This window comes from Macaca nemestrina, chromosome 7, assembly GCF_043159975.1.
Source record: "Macaca nemestrina isolate mMacNem1 chromosome 7, mMacNem.hap1, whole genome shotgun sequence".
In the NCBI taxonomy this organism is placed as follows: domain Eukaryota; kingdom Metazoa; phylum Chordata; class Mammalia; order Primates; family Cercopithecidae; genus Macaca; species Macaca nemestrina.
In genome coordinates, this window is record NC_092131.1 from 121,051,358 (window position 1) to 121,072,903 (window position 21,546).

Genomic DNA, 21,546 nt, shown 5'->3' on the forward strand with positions numbered 1-21,546 from the left:
CCTTCTTCTGCCTTTTATTCTGTTCAGGCCACCCCACATTGAGATGAGCTGTCCACTTTACTGAGTCCACTCATTCAAATGTTAATCTCATCCTGAAACATTCTCATAGACACACACAGAAATAATATTTCGTCTGGGCACCCCTTGGCCCAATCAAGTTGATGCATAAAATGAGCCATCACACCAAGAAATACCTCTCCTTTCCCCAAACTCTTCATAGTACGTGCGGTATTTCACTTTGAATCTAAGAAGATTATCTTCTATGAAGAAATAATCTGCTCCACACAGAAACCTGATACAGAGTTCTTTCAATAATGACTTAATTTCAACATCATAAAATTATATTAGAAGTTGCAGGAAATTCACTATTATATATTGAATGCTGCACTGAAATGGGAAAGAAAAAGTTAATATAAAGTAAAAGCTATTACATATTTTGTGCTTCTCCCTAATCTGCTTTATTCATTGGAAATTCCTATTTAAATTTAGTCTGCTTAAAACAAACTAGATACTTGATTTTGCATGCAACACCTTGGCTATCACTTTTACTGTCTGCTAGCACTGTGCTACAGACTGCAAAATATTTAGAGAAAATTCAGACCTCGCTTGAAATAAAAAATAAAAAATATTAGCATGGTCTATACCAACGTTGGATTGTTGGGCTTACTCTCACATGTGTGTGATCTCTCTCATTCTCTCACTCATACTCTCGCGCTCACACACACACACCCCCCACTCAAAGCTTCAGTGCGCATTCTTCTATGATCCCAGTAGATTGTAGGTCTCTGTATTGACTGGAGATATTCTTCCAAGTTGAAGATTTAAAAAAGAACTTTAGATTTTTAGTGCTGATTTTTCATCTGTATATTTAGAAAATTGTCATTTTTAGATTTCTGATAGAAACTTTCTCTAAAAAATTATCTTAGTACATTAATTAGAAATTTGTGTCTCATGTATACTAGCTCTAGTAATTTACCGGTGACTAAGGCATTGTTAAGAAATGTGTTTGGAAAACTTCTGTTGGTTTTTTTTATGACCATCATTACATTTTTTTTCTATTTTTTCATTTAGCTACATTTAAAAATGTTTGGAAATATTTCAGAATTTGATGGTTATAATAAACTACAAGAGAATAAAGATTTAGCTGGATTACAAGAAAAATACTTAGACAATAATGAGTGAAAATGGGATAAATTTGTCATATGTGACTTATGGTAATATACATACAGAGGCCTAAAGGAAACTTCATTGTCCCTTTTTTTTTTTTTTTTGCTACGTGGTCTTATTTCCTTAGAAAGAGCATATTGATTTTACTCCATTGAGTACAAAAAAAAAAAGTATAAAATTTCAAACTGCAGTGACTGTTTTCTCTCTTCTCTCACCTTAAAGAAGTTTAGGTTTGCCTGCTATTGGTAGTTCTGATGGGCTCTGTTAGAGATTGTGTGGTTGGTGTTCAGGCCCAGATAGAGAAAGAAAGAAGGGAATAGTTTAAATTTGCTACATTTCGTTTTGCTTGAGAAAGATTCAGTAAACTGAGGGGAGAAGGGAATACGCAATTATTGTAGGCACCTGCTGGAGGGAGCTTTGCCACTGTATGAAGGATTTGTTTTCTCCATAGTTGTTTGTTTTCAGCATAGCCCAATACTTACAGGGGCAGAAGATCCAAACATGGAGGCTTTGTTAGGAGTCATGGCCATACCCACATTTTGCCACAGTGTGTGCTACACTGCTGAGGGTAAGCAGGGATGAGGGCTGAGTCGGTCTTCCTCATTAAATCTGCTTTGCACTAGGTATCTGAGGCCCAAGAAGGGTCAAGATTTGCTTTTTAGCAGCTTACTGTCCAGAGACCCATTGTTACAATATATATACCTGCTCCTCCTGGCTCGGGGCTCGGCTGCAGTTCCACATTGGTTTCCTTCCGGCTCTTCGCAAGGCAGCCTTTTCTTTAACATGTACTTCATTATCAAATTCCCTTTTTCCTAAATTATATCTTGCAGAAATGCCTCAAAGTTTCCAACTTAGGTATGGCATTCTTCCCTGGTTTCTAATCATAATAGACATTTTTCCCAAGTTTGTTTTCCTTTGTTCAGTTCACTGGAAATGAAAGTAGAAAGTCAAATATTTGTGCCAAGGTCTTTATCTTGAATTTTAAGACTTACATTTAAGTAATGACAGTTTTACAAGTTCAGGTACATTTCCACTTCGTCTTCTTGTAATAGAAATTATGTATCTTTATGGATCAAGGTTTTCTTTGTAAAAACAGTGGGAGTTACATTATTGATAACATTTTGAATTTAACCTTTTGAATCTGCAAAAGGTTGCTGTAATATTTTGTTTCATTGTGAACCTCTCCCCTAAAACAAAGAGAAAACATATCACAATATTTGGAAGTTTGCCTGGAGTGAACGTTTATTTTTTTGGGTGTTTTCTTTTTGACTTTTTAAAAACCAGTTTTTGTTGTTTAAAAAAGTGTAAATGCTAGTATAAAAATACTCTCTATTCTGTCTGCCTAAGGCCAAAAAGAAATCAGAATTAGGCAAATGAAAATCAGGAGCTGAACTCAGTGATCAATTATGTACACTCTGCCTTTTTCTTTTCCTTTCTAAAGTGTTGTATTGGTTCACTCACTTGTATAACAAATATTCTGAAGGTCCTACTATGTGTGACACTGTGCCAAGCATGGGGGTACTAATTTGTCATAAGCCTGGATCCTGCTTAGGACTCAAGTTTCTTACACTGTATTGAAGCACCAGAAAGTGTGTACAGGACTATGAAAGCTCAGTTTCTGGACATTTACTCTCAAGGACTTTTTTTTTTTTTTTTTTTTGAGACGGAGTCTCACTCTGTCACCCAAGCTGGAGTGCAATGGCGCCATCTAGGCTCACTGCAACTTCCACCTCCCGGGTTCAAGCGATTCTCCTGCCTCAGCCTCCTGAGCTGGGACTATGGGCGCGCACCACCACACTCAGCTAGTTTTTTATTTTTAGTAGAGATGAGGTTTCACCATGTTGGCCAGGCTGTTCTCAAATTCCCGACCTCTGGTGTTTCACCCACCTCAGCCTCCCGGAGTACTGGGATTACAGGTGTGAGCCGCCGTACCTGGCCCCAAGGAGTTTTTATACAGAGACAGTGATACGGGTAAATTATGAGTAGCTACCCTTTGTCTACTAAGTGCTAAGCTTTATGCTAAGTGCCCTTACATATGTAAGCTTATTCATCATGACTATATTATTATCTCATAAGAATTTCTAGATTCTTACTCTCTCAGTTGCAGAAAGTAAGTCTCAGAGAGAGCATTATTTATGGGCATGCCACAGTTAAAAGGCAGAGCCAGGTCTTCCTGCCAGGTCTGCTTTCCCCAAAGGCATGCAGTTTGTGGGATGGCACACGGTGCCTTTCCTTGCTGCCGTCATGTGCTGTGGAGGTGGGTAAAAGAAGGGCATGCGCAGCTTATCAGTTAAAAATCAGATTTGGTTGTATATAACAGAAAACTCCAAAATATCAGTGAAGACTGCAAAATATCAGTGAGATGGTTGGGAGAGAAGTCTGGGAGTTGTATTTATAGTCTGTGGCTGTTGTAGAGGCCCCACAGTCATCAGGGACAAATCTGCCACATCTGCCATATGGTCCTACCTGGCATCTCAAGCTTCAGCTATCAACTCTGAATTCTAGTCAGCAGGAGGAAAGAGAGGGTGATGGGGGAAAAAGAGCATCCTTCACTTTGAAAGTCCCATTTGTCAGAACTTAGGCACAAGGTCATACATAACTACCAGGGAAGGTGAGAAATGTGGTGTTGCAGTGGGATTCATGGCCTCCTGAATAAAGTTCTTTTTGTACTACTAAGGAGAAACAGAGAATGATGTCCGGATGGGCAACCAGCAGCCTCTGCTGCACTCAGCTCAAGACAGGTTGTGATTCGGTTGGTGTCATGGCCTGAGCTGAGGCTGGAGGCCCACATTGTGAAGGGTATTGTATGTCAGGCATCTGGGATTTGAACTTTATTTTGTAGGTGCTGGGAGTAAGTTATTGAAAGACTTTAATCATAGGAGTGACATGACTAGTTCTACGTTTGTGAAAGGTTTTTCTGCCAGAAATAAGGAGGACAGGCTAGGTGAGATGAAGGCCAAAGAAACGAGGTGTGGGCCATCCCTTGGGAATCTGATGGGTTCGAATGGATGAGAAATGATGACCACTTTTAGAAATGGGGAGGATGGAACAAGTTCTGACATATGCAGAATGTGGAGTCTCCAGGCCACTTGAGGCTGTTGAAGGACAGTCTGGCTTTGCCATCTGCATGTGATACTCTTAACCTAGGCAAAGAATGCAGAAGAGAGAGGAGATGTGGGGGTTGGGGGACACATAGTGAATCCCATTTGAGGTTGCTCTGGGACCTCCCAGAAATGCTGGTAGATGGCTAGTTGGATATATAGCTCTGGAGGTCAGGACATAAGAGATATTGATTCAGGACTTGCCAGAGTATGGTCTTGGGGTGAGACCTGAGATTACAAACAGGGATCTTAGTGGCTAGGGGATGAGGCCATGGCATATGTAGACAGACCAAGATCAATTTGCCTTTCTAGATGAGGTTTTCTAGGTGAAATGTTTTTGAAACTATTTTGTAGTCTAGTATAATTTATAAAAGTAGAGAGAAACTATAAATATAAATTTGGAAGGGATTAGCTAAAAGGAGAAAATAGCAGAATCTTCAAATATATAGAAATTGATATTAATTTGCCAGAATTAAGAGACTACAGGTAAAGATAGTTTTTTTTGGTACCTCTTTTTACGTAGAAAGGGCAGAATAAAATGAAAAAGGGATGCTGGAATAAGGAATGGTAACTTTAGGCAAGACAGTCTTTTGTGAGGGCTGATATGATCAATGGGAGTAAGACATTAGAAATACAAGAATTGTCCTGCTGCTCACCCATCAGCATTTTCAATTTTTCCTTTCAAGAGTAGTAATTAACTTTGTCCTTTTAGCTGTATGTTTAGTTAGTGATAAACCATAAATAAAAGCAGATTTAATTGGCTGACCACAGGTAAGACTTGCCTTTCTCATGTACCCTTTGAAGGTTTAACAAATAAAATTTGAGGGAAAGGTTGATATTACTTATAGGGTGTGTTAGTTAGTTTTTTGGGGTTGGGAAGGAGGGATATGTATGCACAAGCTGCCAAATCTTTAAGATAAGGATATAGTCTTTGAATGAAAAACAGGAATATGAGAGGATGGATTCACAGCTAGCCATCTTGGCCAACCCAAGTTAACTGTACTTCATCTTAGTCTTTGTTGGTGTTAAAAACAACAAAAAGGAAAAAAAAAACCCCAAACAGTAGAGCAACAATTCATTCATTCATAAAAGTATTACATGCCAGTCTAACTAATTACATGGTAAATAATTTAAATGGTTTAGAAGGGTATAAAAGAAAAAGTCCCACCCCTCTTCTTCCCAGCCTGTTCGCCAGATGTGACCACTGTTAACATACTTGGGTATCCTTCTAGATGTATATATTTGTATCCTTTTAAAAAATTTATACAGATAAGATCGGACTTCACATTTTGTTTTGCATCCTGCTTTTTCACTTGTTAATAAACTGTAGAACTCTTTTCATAGCAACACATACAGATTTAGCATAGTGTTTTAAATGGTTACATAGCATTGAGGTGCTCTAAGTTATTTAACCAGTCTTTTGTTGATAGCTAATTGGGTTGCTTTTGTTTTTTAGATATTACAAATAAAAATAAAAAAGAACATCCTGATAGATATGTTTCTGCATAGTTATGCAAGTAAGTCCATGGGATCAACTTCTATCCATGAAATGGCTGTGAATTCTAAATTTCTATAGATGTTTCTGTATTGCTTACCAAATAAAGTTATGCCACTTTACATACTCATCACTAACACATGAGAGTATGTTGACCTTTCTCTGAGTGAACGAATGGCTGAAATAACTAATGAACATACACTAATAGCTACCAATTGTGTGGCAGCCTCCATATGATGCCCTGGAAACAAAAAGATAAATAAGGGGCAGTGGTGTCTGGCCACAGGAGTTCACACTTCGCTGGGAGAAGACTGCTGTATGGAGGGGATGATGGATAAGGAGTGGTTAGGATCAAGGTTTTGGTCTTAGGTGGAGTTGAGTTTAGTTCCTGATTCTGCTGCATCCTGCTGAGTGACATGAGTAAACCCCTTCACCTAAACCTCTGATAATTTGAAAATGAGGGTAATAATATCTGCTTCACTGGATTGTTCTGAAGATTAAATAGGAAATTTACATAAAACTTTTAGTACAATGCCACTGCATATAAGTGCTTGATGATGATGATGATGATGACGATGACTATTCCACGTGAACTAGTGATTTCAATCTGGTGCTAAGGATCCCATTGGGATGTCCCTAGAGTGCTCTGGGGACCCAGGATGGAGAGTGCTCTTTGCCTAAAATGCGTGAGAAGGCTTCAGAAGGGAAGTTGTAATTAAGTCAAGTCTTTAATTTTGAATAGTAGTTTTCCATGAGGTTGTATCCAAAGGAAATGTACCCCTTTTAATAAGTCTCTCAAGAAAGCACACTGTAACAGCAAACCTCATTAATATATTGAAAAAATTATTCTCAGAAGAAATTCATTTGGGGCATCTTATAATCCTGTTGTGTGAATTTTCAACCTTGGAAGTAACTTAATTTTGTCTTACCAGTATTTCTGGTTTTGTTTTGAAGTACTAATCAAAAAAAAAATCCTTAAATTTTAATTTCTCCTTCTTTTAAAAGTTACAATGGTTAAAATACATTCCTTATGAAAGTTTCAAAATATATAGTAAGCTTTCTAAAATGTTTTTTAACCTTTTTAATTCATCTTTTGTAAAGTGCTGTTCTTTGTCCCATTTCTTTCCAGACATTTATCTTTCTTTTGGTATTCATTTATTTTCTTCCAGGTTGGTAACAATTCTTTACATATTAAAAGATTAACCATTAGTCTGTCATGTATGCTGCAAATAATTTGTATCCATTTTTTTTTTTTTTTTAATTTGAGATGAAGTCTCGCTCTGTTGCCCAGGCTGGAGTGCAGTGGTGTGATCTCGGCTCACTGCAAGCTCTGCCTCCTGGGTTCACGCCATTCTCCCGCCTCAGCCTCCTGAGTAGCTGGGACTACAGGCACTCACCACCAAGCCCGGCTAATTTTTTGTATTTTTAGTAGACACAGGGTTTCACCATGTTAGCCAGGATGGTCTTGATCTCCTGACCCCATGATCCGCCCACCTTGGCCTCCCAAAGTGCTAGGATTACAGGTGTGAGCCACCGCGTGCAGCCAATTTGTATTCATTTTTAAACCTTTTTCTTAATTTTTTGTATTTTGTCGGGGAGGATACAGATGTTTTAAAGTGTTATTAGTAAAGTCTATTAATCCTTTCTTTTAGGATTTTTGCCTTTGGTTTTATTTTTAGGAGGTCTTACTGCTCTTGAGTTTATATAAATCATCATTTTATCTTAGTATTTTGTGTTTTTAAATATTAAAGTCTTAATCCTTTTTGAATTTATATTTGAATCCTTACGTATATAGGGAGAGAATATAAGAATTTTTTTTTTTTTTGACATGGAATCTCACTCTGTCACCCAGCCTGGAGTGCAGTGGCACGATCTTGGCTCACTGCAACGTCTGCCTCCTGGGTTCAAGCGATTCTCCAGCCTCAATCTCCCAAGTAGCTGGGATTACAGGCTCCCGCCATCATGCCTGGCTAATTTTTGTATTTTTTTAAGAGACAGGGCTTCACTATGTTGGCCAAGCTGGTCTTGAACTTCTGACCTCAGGTGATCTGCCTGCCTCGGCCTCCCAAAGTGCTGGAATTACAGGCATGAGCCATCGCACCCGGCCAAGAATATGTTTTATAAATAAATGTTAGCCAGGTGTCTGAACACATTTAATGAGTAATCTACCCTTTCTCTGTTGACTTGAGATTCACCATTTTCATGAACAAAATTCTTATATATGTTTGGGTCTGTATCTGGCTGTTTTTGTCTTTTCCACCTATCTGTGGAATCTGCCTATTTTGGCGCTAGTGCCGTAGTATTTTGATTAATACAGATGTATGATGGCTGTTCAATGCATTTTAATACCTGGCAGGATGAGTCCTGCCCCATTATTCTAATTTGAAAAATTTAGCTGACTATTCTACGTGTGTTTTTTAAGATTAACTTTAAAAGAATTTTGTTAGTTTCTCTTCCAAAATCCCCTTGAGAGCTTGGTTAAATGTATTCCGGATCAGTTTATATTTGTTGTTCTGATGAATAGAAGTTTGTCCATTGTGTTGTTAAGCTGGTTATTTTTGTCATATAGGAAAGCATGGGAGCACAGGCCCAAATTTCCAAATGGAAACAGACGTTTCTGAAGTAATTTTAAAGTTATTTTCTTCAAAATTTTCTTAAGTTTGATAAAATAATATTAAAAGATTTAATTTCATAAGAAACTTGGATCTTTGATAATGTGTTTTCAAAACAAAGTATTCAAGACTAGGTTTTTAAAGGCTATTTATGAGATGGATTGAGTAGTTTTCCCAATTTCCAGCAGATGTCAGTGTTTGACAAATTTATTGTTAGTCCACGGAGATGGATTTGTCTGCAGTCTCCCAATTTGTGTATCCTTTAGTTATTTAATTGGCACAGGGGATTATCTGAATTGGAAGAGATTTGAAGATCATCTAAGTCAATTTTTCATTTTGTAGATAAGAGAACGGGCCTAGGTGGGAAATGACTTGTTTGCAGTCACACAGTCAAACAGAGGAGGGATAAAACCCAGATGTTCTTGTTTCCAAAAGACTTTTCCTCTCTAAAAGACTCATCGTTTCATGGTTGATACAACAGGCCACCTTCCTAGAGAGGTTTTCCTGTGTTTAACTCCCTTCTCAAAGGAATACAACTTTCTTCCTTTGTACCTATTACCTTGGAACTTGTATTACTCTACCCCTTATTACAATTATTTAATTATCTCTTTACAGACAACAGATTAGATGCATTTTTAGCTGACCAGGTTTTTAGGTCCTAGAGGACGTTGATAGCAACTTATCTCTGTGTTCTCTATAGTTCCTTGGGCATGGCCTTCCATAAAGTGAGGTATTAGTAATGACTATTTATTGATTTGAATCCATTAAATTTTGATTGAAGTACCAATCATTAGAAACTTTTTTCTGCTTCTTTTTTCCTGTCAAGCTGTTTTAGAAGGTTTTAGGGAGGATTTTTTTTTTTTTTTTTTTTTTTTAGATGGAGTCTCGCTCTGTCATGCAGACTGGAGTGCAGTGGCGCAATCTTGGCTCACTGCAACCTCTGCCTCCTGGGTTAAAGCAATTCTCCTGTGTCAGCCTCCTGAGTAGCTGGGATTACAGGCACGCGCCACCACACCCAGCTAATTTTTGTATTTTTAGTAGAGACGGGGGTTTCACCATGTTGGTCTGGCTGATCTTGAACTCCTGACCTCATGATCTGCCTGCCTTGGCCTCCCAAGTGCTGGGATTACAGACGTGAGCCACTGTGCCCTACGAGATTCTGGGTTTTAAGAGCAAGTTTCTCCCCCACCAGAAGACTTATTGAAGCAGATAACAAGCCTAGTTGCAGTGAAAAAGACACTTGGAACTCACTGGAAAAGGACATTATATAAAATCCAGGTACTATTATTTCAAAGTAATAGGTTACTTTATCATAGACTTACTGTAATAGAATTTGTTCTAGATGGCCCAAGACTCATATTAGCTGAACTATGAGTCCTCTTAGGCGTGCAGGAAGAGAGCAAGCTGAAGAAATATAATGTACCATGTAATTTTATTTTAGTTAAATGTACTGAACCAGAGAGGTTGCAGGACTTTCAAGTGCTTATTTAACAGTTCAGTAAAAAACAAAATGGTGAAAGGCAGACAGAAGTTTCCATTTTACTAAACTCTTAAGGCTTGGAAATCATACGATGCAATAACTAATTAAGAATAGTGGGCCAGGCATGGTGGCTTACACCTGTAATTGCAGCACTTTGGGAAGCCAATGTGAGTGGATCACCTGAGGATCAGGAGTTCGAGACCAGCCTGGCCAACATGATGAAACCCTGTCTCTACTAAAAAAATACAAAAATTAGCTAGGTGTGGTGGTGCATGCCCGTAATCCCAGCTACTTGGGAGGCTGAGGCAGGAGAATGGCTTGAACCTGGGAGGTGGAGGTTGCAGTGAGCCGAGATCGCGCTACTGCATTCTAGCCTGGGCAACAAGAGTGAAACTCTGTCTCAAAAAAAAAAAAAAAAAAAAAAAAAAAAAAAAAGTGACTTTGAGAGCTCATCTCCTAAAAACTGAGAAAAACAGAAATAGCTCCAAAATACCCTTGTATTTCTGTATCTGAAGAAATTGTTCTTCACTGCTTTCAAGAGACTTTTCTTTGTTGAATACACCCTCACATGAACATGAGCATAGGATGGACTGCCCTTTAGACTCTTCCCTCAATGCCTAATTTCTTTCTTTCTTTTTTTTTTGTAGTAAGGAAACACATAACAAAATTTACCATCTTAACCATTTTAAAGGTACAGTTCAGGAGTGTTAAGTATATTGACATTGCTGTGCAACAGATCTCCAGAATTTGTCATATTGCATATCTGAAACTCTATACCCATTGAACAGTTCTTCTTTCCCCCCTTTCTTCAGCCTCTGGTCCATTCTACTTTCTGATTCTATGAGTTTGACTACTTTCAAGACTTCATTTAATTAGGATCATATAATGTTTGTTTTTGTGTGTGACTGACTTAATTTATTTCTTGATTGAGTCACACAGATAAACAAGGAATTTTATTTAAATTCTCAGAGTCACTAAGCTTTGATTCTAAAGAGAACTGAGATATTGAATCTATAAATAACTTAAACAAATTTACAAGAAGAAAACAAACAAACACATTAAAAAAGTAGGCAAAGACATGTACAGATACTTTTTGAAAGAGGACATATACATGGCCAACAAGCATATGAAAAAATGCTCAAATTTTTTCACCATTAGAGAAATACAAATAGAAACGACAGAGAGTTACCATCTCATACCAGTCAGAATGGCTATTGTTAAAAAGTCAAAAAATAACAGATGCTGGTGAGGTTGCAGAGAAAAGGGAATGCTTATGCATTGCTGGTAGGAGCGTGAATTAGTTCAGCCACTGTGGGAAGCAATGTGGTGATTCCACAGAGAACTAAAGACAGAATTACCATTCGACCCAGCAATCCCAGTATTGAGTCTATACCCAAAGGAATATAAATCATTCAACCATAAAGACACATATACATATATGTTCATTGCAGCACTATTCATAATAGCAAAGACATGGAATCAGCCTAAATGCTCATCACTAGTGGACTGAATAAAGAAAATGTGGTGCATATATACCATGGAATATCATGCAACCATAGAAAAGAATGAGATCATGTCCTTTGTGGCAACATGTATGGAGCTGGAGGCTATTATCCTAAGCAAACCAACACAAGAACAGAAAACCAAATACCGCATGTTCTCACTTATATGTGGGAGCTAAATGATGAGAACACAGGGAACAAAGAGGGGAACAACAGACACTGAGGCCTCCTTGAGGGTGAGAAGTGGGAGAAGGGAAAGGATCAGGAAAAGTACCTAATGGGTACTATACTTAGTACTTGGGTGATGAAATAATCTGTACACCAGATCCCCAGGACATGAGTTTACTTGTATAACAAACCTGCACATGTACCCCTGAACCTAATATGAAAGTTAATAAAAAAGATATTGAAAAGTTCCATCCATCCATTTTACAGATGAGTAAAATCAAGACAAGCAGAGGTTGGCTACAGTTAGTGAAAAATCATAGGAAGTTTTGTAATGTCTTCTCCGTTTCATTTTTAGGTCCATCTGATTATCAACAACTCAGATGCCATATAAATATAACATTTAGAAATGCCATTTAGATTAAGCTACTGCTGATATGGATCCTATTTTCTGCAGAGCATTTTTACATATCTGCAGTAAAGAGAGTTTAAATTATATTTTTTTCCAGTAAGATTTATTTTTGTCAATATCTGCTAAGATAGGATAAGCTGATATATAGATTTTTGTTGTTGTTAAAAACCTTATGGCAGAAGCTGTAAAGTAGGGATTGGCAGGGTGCTTTTTCTGCAAAGGGCCAGATAGTAAATATTTGGGGCTTTGTGGTCCATACAGTGTCTGTGTCTGTTGCAGTGATTCAGTTCTGCTATTTTAGTGTGAAGACAGAGCATGTCTGTGTCCCATTGAAACTTTATTTATAAAATCATGCAGTGGACCAGATTTGACTTGCAGGCTGTAGTTTGCAAACCCCAGTGGTAAAGTATTGGGACACCATTCCCACTTTTCAGTCTGCAGCAACCTAGCTTGCTTCTTTCATATACAATTGTAGTTGTTTATGGTGATGGTGATGATGATGTTGACTAAGAAAATAGTATAAATCAAATTATTATTATCTGTTGACATAATTTTAGAGTTATTTTCTAGACAATGTAGTAGGCTTAAGATACAAAAAACATACTTAAGAAAATAGCTAGCATGTTTGAAGTACATCTTCAAAAAGAAGACTGGAAATTTTTCTGAGTATTGATAAAAAATTTTTTTTCTAAAGGAAATAACTTTGTTCTTATTATAAAGATAAGACATAAAGAATAAATTAAAAATAAGCCCAAATCTCCAAGCCAAGAGTAACCACTGATAATAACCACATTTCGGTCTTTTGCTAGGTGATTTTGGTTGGCCTCCTCTAGATCCACTGTCTATCTTTTCTACTTGCTCAGTGGTGGAGAAGACCAGCCTCTGTGGACTACATCAGCAGGCAGCAATGAAGACCAGAGGCTGCAGGGTGTTACCCCTCGCCCCCAGTGTACATCCACACTCCAGTCAGGCAGCCTTCTCATCGCAGCTCTGCGGGTTCTTATAACCATGCCCTCCGCATTCCTGCCCCTTGCACCTTCAGGCCAAGTTGATGGTACGGTCAGCTACCCCAGGGACTGTACCATCTCTCTTGCTTTCTCTAAGCATCTCCATCTCTTTATTAATCTTTTCTCGTTTCCTTGGTTTGAGTGTGCCATCTGTCCCTCACCATGGTCCTGACCTGACTGGTACAGCTGCTGCATCCAGTTTGACTGATTCTGCCACCAAGGCAAATAAGCAGAGCTTTCCCTGTCTGCTTTAATTTCATAGGCAAAGAACAAAGAGTTTCCACACTTCACTAGAGCTACACCACCATTCACATTCCCATGCCTGCATATCCTAGCTGTATGACTTTGGGCAAATTACATCATCTTGATTTTCCCATTTGAAAAAAGGGGATAACAATATATACCTCACAGAACTGTTGGGAAGATTAAATTAAGTCATGTTTGCAAAGAGCTTAGCACAGTGTCTAGCACACAGCTGAATGTGCTGAAAGGGATTGTAAAAGAGCAACTTCATTTTTCTTGGTTTGTAAACAGATACACCTCAAAGGATCCTTTAAAAGAGAAAGGCTGTTTCTAACAGAGGAATGCTTTCCTATCACACCTGTTTCAGAGACTGTGTATTTCAGTGAGCCATCAGGGCTCCTGCTCTGCCTAAGGCTTGAGCAGTTTCTTACGGACCGCTCTCACCTGCATGTTGCTAGCTGACAGGAGGTGGCGGTAGAGAGCTAGGCCGACCCTTGCCCATGGTTTGGGCTGATAGGAAATCTGCAAGCTGGCTCTTGGAGTGTTAGTATTATGACTCAAGAAATAACTTTCAGAGTCAACAGGAAGAGGATAGGCATTATTCATATCCCCAAGTATAATACAGCTATAATTTATTGAACACTTACTAGAGTTTTACCTCCTTTATTTAGTCCCTATAAAATAGATAGCATTATTTTTGTCTGAAGGAGAAGAAATTGGGTTTCAAAGAGAGTAACTTTACTAATTCAGTAACTTTACTAATGTTTCTTATCTAGTAATGGTAGTTATGGGATTCAAGCCCAGGCAGTCTCTGTAGAAGCCTGCACAGATAAACTGCTGTGCAGGACTGCCTCCAAGGCTCTTGTCCTTGATGTACTATAAGGATGATATTTTTAAAAATTTGATTCCATATGCACATGATAAAAATTTAAACCATACAGAAGAGTACTGTGAAAGTGTAAAATATTCTTCTATCCAAGTCTCCTGTTACTTAATATCTTGTTTCAGAGGTAGCCGCTCTTCTTTCGTATCCTTCCTGTGATATCCTTAAAGGGGTGAACCTGTATTATGGATAGAAGGATTGGTTTCTATAACCCATTTTATCTTGACTTCTGGCCTGTTGTCCTTGATATTTTTCTAGGCTCTTTGGATTAGGTAGGAGGAGAGTGCTGCTGTGAGATCTTCAGGAGCCAAGTCGCTAAATATTATTCACATTTCTTATTTGGTTTTTCAGCTTTACTTAGAAGAGTATAAATTCCTGTCACCTCCTACTTCCTTCATTTAAACACGTAGTGTTCATAAGGTTGAGTGAAAGCCTCGAACCCATAATACACTTAGGTTTTAAATATAAGACACACACAGATTGTCTTATATTCTGAATACCTCATTAACTGATTAGCAGAATGACCTGTGTCACCCAGGGATACTAGGAGAAGGGCTATCTCACATGGGGTTGGTACTTATTTCTAATGCTTTTGTGACAGATATGGTCCCTATATTCTGGTGCAAATGTTAGTATCCAAGTTAAAAGAAAGCATTTTATAGTAACAATGCAGAAGTGATCAATTATGATGATCATGTCTTTAATAGATGATTCTTACTACAGTGTGTTTGATTCGGTGTGAATATTCCCAGATGACCAAAATAGGTTGTGACCATTCATAGCAGAAAGAGTGAAGGTGTGTTTACAGTGTAATTTTTAAAAATTAGCGGTCTATAATAGGTGGCTCAGTTAACTCCTCCTTAAGTATGTTATAGATTTGCAGGGAACCATATTTTTTTTAAAACCCAATTTTTATATATAATCAGAAGTTGAATATATTTTATTGCTGCAGTCATGTAAAAGGTTTTATTACCTTCTATGTGCTGTACTGTTTTATATGAAGAGTGTTTCAAGGAGGTTGTGCTTCAGTCTGTTCTTTCTAAGGCAATCATAATGAATTCAAAACATATGGTATTGATTTTTGACAGTTCTGCCTCAAGAGCTATCATGAATTATTGGTTCTGTATTTTATTTTAGGATTTCAGCTTCTTCATGTTTTAGAAGCATGTCTGATGGAAGTGCCTGTGTCTCTCTGTAATCAGCCACGTGGCCTGAGGAGTAGGCATGCCGCAGTTGATTAAGTTGACATTTGGTATTAATAGCTTAGAGACTCTTTACATCTTAATATGCTTATCCATTCTAGATTTTGGGTGAAGGTAATTTTGACTGATGTTTCATAGCTATTAAGTGGTAGTGCTGGATTCAGACCTAGGCAGCCTGTCTAGAATCCTACACACTTAAACCCCTCTCCTCTACTGCCTCCAAGATGCTTGGCCTTGTTGTGTTTCCTCCATATCTTTACTTAATCTCATTTGTATCTTTTGGCAATAGAAGCCATGTATATTGTTGAATCATTATCCATTTGGAACAGCAAGCCCTCAGCTTCATCTCTTATAAGCTGAGTCTCTTATGAGTTGAATGACTTTAGGGAGTAATTTGACCTCTCTGAGCATCAGTTTATTCTTTTGTGAAATGGGGATAATAGTTCCCACCCTCCTGCCTCCCTAGGTAGATGTACTGACCAGCTGGTTTTATTTATCCTTCTCTTTCCAGGGTATGGCATCTTGCCCGACACATTGTAGGCACTGTACAAATGTTAGTTTCTGTGCTGTCCTTCTCTTTTAGAAGCAGGACTTTGGTTAAGAGTTAGGTGTCTCATGGGGTAATCTGAACAAGTCACTCCTTGGATATAGTCAGGAAGCTAAAATAAATATAACAAGGAGACTACTCATTATAGCCCTTATATCCTTCACTGTCATTCTTTTTTTCATAGTAAATAGAATTGAGCTCAAATTCTCTGGGGAAAGACAAAAGCTCCGCTCCCAGAAGGAAGGGAGAAGGAGTCTTACTACTTAACGGACCACAGGCATTCTTACAGTATAGGCTAAGAGCTGGTCACACCAAACTGCATGGACTGGGCGGACTCGATGGAAGTTTAAGATTTGTGATATTATAATTGTTATGATAAATAAGTTAACAAAAAGAGTAGAAGGCCCTTACAGGAATGAAGAACAGCATCACAGGAGCAAAGGTGTGCAGGTAGGCAGGTGCCCACATACTTCATGTGCTCTAACACTTATTTTCAGCCTTCTCTTCAGTATTACAGTAAAGACAGTCCACTGGCTGAAGTGATTATATTCTGCAAAGCTCAGGACAGGGAGTCTGAGTTCAGGACATCTTAGGAGGTGTCAGGGGCCCAGGCTGCCTCGCTGCCAGAATTAATAAGAATGTTTTGTGAAGGTGAACTGAATCCTCAGAGCCTAATACTTCTGTCTCAGGAAGTAGAGGCATTTATAGAGTCTTACTTCTTCATTTTTTTTCAAGGCCTACTACCTAGGCTTTTTTCCTGGTCAACGAAGATTCTGCAGCTCAGCATCTGTCCCCATCTCTCCACTGATATTATCCTTGCCCCGTTGATTCCCTAGTTGCCAAATCTATTAGATATTTTTGTGTCCTTACCTTACTTGTCCATTCTGCCACATTTGACACTGTGTCTACTTCTCTGTCCCTGAAACTCTCTTTCCTTATGTTCTATGATGGGGGTTATCACACTGCAGCCCCACGGGCCAAATCTGGCCCTCTGTCTGTTTTTGTAAACAAAATTTTATCAGAACACAGCCAAACTCATTCATTTACATTTGTCTTTGGCTGCTTTCATACTACACAGCAGAGTTATGTTGTTCTAACAGAGACCCTAAGGCCTGCAAAGCCTAAATTATTGATTCTCTGGTCCTTTGTAGGAAAAATTTGCTAATCTGCATCCTATACCTTCATTCTCCCCTGGTTTTCTTCCTCCTTTTTTTTGCTCTGCTGAACCCCTTTGCTGAGGGAACATGTAAGAGCCAGTTCTAAGGTAAGATTATAAAAGCTCTGGTCAAAAAATACTTGAAGGCCGGGCGTGGTGGCTCAAGCCTGTAATCCCAGCACTTTGGGAGGCCAAGACGGGCAGATCATGAGGTCAGGAGATTGAGACTATCCTGGCTAACACAGTGAAACCCTGTCTCTACTAAAAAATACAAAAAACTAGCTGGGCGAGGTGGCGGGCACCTGTAGTCACAGCTACATAGGAGGCTGAGGCAGGAGAATGGCATAACCCTGGGAGGCAGAGCTTGCAGTGAGCTGAGATCCAGCCACTGCACTCCAGCCCAGGCGACAGAGCAAGACTTCATCTCAAAAAAAAAAAAAAAAAAAAATACTTGAAGTATAGAAGAAACTATACCTCTTTCCCTGCTACCTGGTTCAAGAAATAGTGCCTGAGATTTTTTAAAAAAATAGAAAGTTATCCTAATAAATATAATTGTTGTGAACAGATACGCTGCATTATCTAATACAGTTTTCATGACCAGCTCCATTTTACAGATAAGAAAACACATGGAAGCACAGAGATTGCAGTAGCTTGCTTGTGATCACACAGCTAAGAAATAGCCTGAGGGCCCATGCCCTCTGATGTGGAGTCACCACATCAGACTGACTCCAGAGGGCACTGCTGTTTCAGAGCCAGCACCAAATGAAAAGACAGAAGATTTTTTTGAGCAAATAAATGCAGTGTGTGTGGGCTGGGTGAGTTTTCCAAAGGTTACCTTTGCAGTTTTGGAATGCAAGATCACATTAGAAAGCTAGTGAAACCTGGAGAAAAACACTCAACAAACCGTGACTCTGCAGAACAATCTTGTGACATCTAGAGAGCTCTGTGCCCACTAGCACAGAATGTGAAGTAAGTGCACACAGGATTAAACAAAATCACAGCAGGTTGGCTCTTGCACATTGCGCTGTCAGTGGACACTATTAATGAGCCCTTGGTGATTTGAAAATAGAGCCATACCAGAGGCATATGAACTGTGCATGGACTAAGTTTTTTCTTCTGTCTCCCCTATTGAGTTCTAACCTTGTGGTGTGTGAAGATGTCTCTGGTGTCTACCTCTATTAGTGGGACCAGTGTGTGTGAGGGAAGCTTGTTGAGCCTCTGCATGATTTTTAAACCCCACTGAGCTGTCACCTTTGAGGAGGAAAAACATCCAGCATAGTGTTCCCAAAGTGTGAGGAGCCCCAGGGGTGTGTGTGGCGGGTGGGTGATGCATGTGGAGATGGTGGTAAGGCACAGGAAGAGCTTCAAGGGTGACAACAAATAAAGTCAAACAAAGAATACACAATGTGTTTCAGGGAGAACACTTGGATTTACCAAGTAGCAGAAGTGGGAGCAGACCAGGAAGTATATCTTAAGGACCTGAGGCCAGGAGCAACCTGTGATCCCTGTGGTTGAAGGGAGCAGCAGGAACAGTTCTGTGGGCAGGGCTACAACAACAATACCCCATGTATGATGCAAGGACCTCCATGTAGGAAGGGCCTTTTCTGAGCTTTGGTTACCTGGGAATCCAAAAACCATTCTCCTCTTGCTTCTCAAGTGTAAAACTCATTTTGAAAAAGCAGCCATACAAAGTTGTATTTATTTTATTTTATTTTATTTTTTTGCCTCTTTGAGCTAAATTTATGTACTTTGGAATTACTAAAATAGGGGATGTCATGCTGGGATTGATCCATTCTGCAAGCCAAATACTCATTTTTCAGAGTTTCTTTGGCCTAAAATTCTATTAAAATCCAAGGATGAAAGAGGACTTGGAAAAATTATGGCCCTCAAAGAAATTTTCTGTCTGGTGAGGGAGACAGAGACGTGTACCATCAACTGTGGTACAAGGTAGACTTCAGTGAGAGCTGTGATCAAAGTACAGGGAGTAACAAGAAAAGAGGCAGTAAGATTAACTCTTGCTCAAGGGATTTGAGAACGTTGTTTTCTTATCTCTGTTTCATTTCTTCATTCTTTTCCTCCAACTGCCTAAATGTGGATATTCCAAAATTCTGCCTTTTCTTTCTTGTGTATTGACTCTGGTGGGAATCTTGACTATTCTCCTGGCTTCTCTTGGTCTCTTTGCTTTTTAAAATTTTTTATTGTGGTAAATAACGTATAATGTGAGATCTACCCTCCTGAAAGTTGTAAGTGTCTGGGAAAGTATTGTTAACTGTAAGCACAGTTGTATAGCAGATCTCTAGAACTTTTTCATCTTGCATGAATGAAATTCTGTACCCATTGAATGGCAACTCTCTGTCTCCCGCTTTCTCCTGCGCCTGGTAACCATCGTTCTGCTTTCCGTTTCTAAGATTTTGACTACTCTAGATAGCACATGTAAGTGGCATCATAAAGTATTTGTCTTTTTGTGACCGACTGATTTCACTTGGCATAATATCCTTCGGGCTCATCCATGGGTTACATACTGCAGAATTTCCTTCTTTAATATGGCTGAATAATATTGATTGAATATATGTACCACATTTTGTTTGTTTGTTCATCCATCGATGCATACTTAGGTTGTTTCCATATGTTGGCTCTCGGGAATAATGGTGCAGTGAACGTGGGAGTGCAAATATCTCTTCAAGACCCTGACTTGCAATCCTTTTGGATAGATACCCAGAAGTGGGAATGCTGAGCCATATGGTAGTTCCGCTTTTTAATTTGTTGAGGAACCCGTATACTCTTTTCTTTAATGGGTGCATTATTTTACATCCCCACCAGCAGTGTACAAGGGTTCTAATTTCTCCACATCCTTGCCAACATTTGTGGTTTTCTATTTTTTGGATATTGGACATCCTCGTGAGTGTGGGGTGATGTTTCATTGAAGATTTTATTTGTATTTCCCTGATGATCAGTGATGTTGAGTATATTTTCATATGCCTGTTGGCCATTTGTATGTCTTCTTTGGACAAATGTATGTTTAAGTCTTTTTTGTTTTTGAGACAGAGTCTCAGTCTGTCGCCCAGGCTGGAGTTCTGTGGTACGATAGCTCTACCTCCCGGGTTCATGCCATTTTCCTGCCTCAGTCTCCTGAGTAGCTGGGACTATAGGCACCTGCCACCACGCCTGGCTAATATTTTGTATTTTTAGTAGAGACGGGATTTCACCGTGTTAGCCAGGATGATCTCTATCTCCTGACCTCATGATCCACCCACCTCGGCCTCCCAGAGTGCTGGGATTACAAGCATGAGCCACCGTGCCCAGCCTGTTTAAGTCTTTTGCCCAGTTTTTAATTGGGTTATTTGGTTTTTTGCTATTGTGTTCTAGGGGGTCTCTGTGCCTTTGACCCCAAATCTCCATGCCTGTACCTGGTGAACTCTACATTCATGTCTTCTGCTACTCCTCAGCTTGATCCTTCTGTCCCAGCAAGTAAACTGCTCCCCACTTCCTACTCCCTCACTCGGCTCTTGCCACCCTTCTTTTGGTTTCTGAAAGATATTTAGACCCAACTCTGACACATCTTAAAAATCCAGGTCAAGTTGAGTTTTCCATGAATTCTTCCCTGACCACCCAGCGTTTGCTCTCCTGCTGCTGAGGTCTCTAGGACTTGTCTCTGTTGCTTTTGAGGCATTTGGCAGAGACTGCTGCTGTGCATTGGAATGGATATTACATGTGGATATATTTTGTACTAACTGAACTGCCACCTCATGAAGGGAAGAGACTGTGTGTCCTCCAGAGGACCTTACAGAGCACGTTGTCATACTGTAAAGAGGCAGGAATCCTTAGAAAGGTATGCGCATTGTGTGTTCTAGGTATGGAAGACAGAACTGAACTTCAAGCCTGACGGTGCTCTGGCAACAGAAAGAGGACACGAGGGAGTAAAGTCCAAATTCACAGTCCACTGCCAATGAGCTGGACGGGGCAGGGAGGAAAGACAAAAGTCAGTGACTAGGATCTTTTTAGCAAGTTGGAATTGAAATAGACAAGCAGGTTTACAGGGGAAGGTCATTACTGTAATCTGAGGCATGCTTTGCTGGATTTTGGCAGGCAGGGGTGACCGGTGTATGCTGGGAGCCAGAGAGAAGCTGAGTTCACCTCACAGTTCTGTAGGTAGTCAGAATATCTGCTGATAGCGGGGGCCAGCTGTACTAGCAGTCTGATCTTCTCTACTCTGAACACCCTGTTCCAGAGAATTCATGGCTTCCAACCCTGGTATATCTTGCCAGCAATGCTATGTGAATGGTTAGTCCACGACTAAGCTATAGGTCACCCAGAAGCCCCCAGGACAGCTGTCAGGAGGCCAAGACTCAGTACAAGGAGGCCACAGGGCGGACCACTGGGTTGCACATGTAATGTGGCTCTTGTGCTAACACTGGTACCCCATGTTTCTTGCCAGAGGCTGGAGTACCATTCCCTCATGGAGGTCCTTCACCTAGTGACCTTTATTGCCATCTTCATGGGAATCCCCACACACCCTTCCTGCAGTTGGGTTTTTACAGCCTCCAGGACCCTGCCTCCCACCCTGAGCTTCAGCA

General features: G+C 39.6%; 1 protein-coding gene across 5 annotated transcripts in view; it reads left to right on the forward strand.

Annotated features, from left to right (window-relative positions):
* Positions 1 to 21,546, forward strand: part of LOC105493114 (methenyltetrahydrofolate synthetase) — a 235,313-nt gene that overhangs the window by 30,642 nt on the left and 183,125 nt on the right. The gene's annotated exons all lie outside the window — the stretch shown is intronic.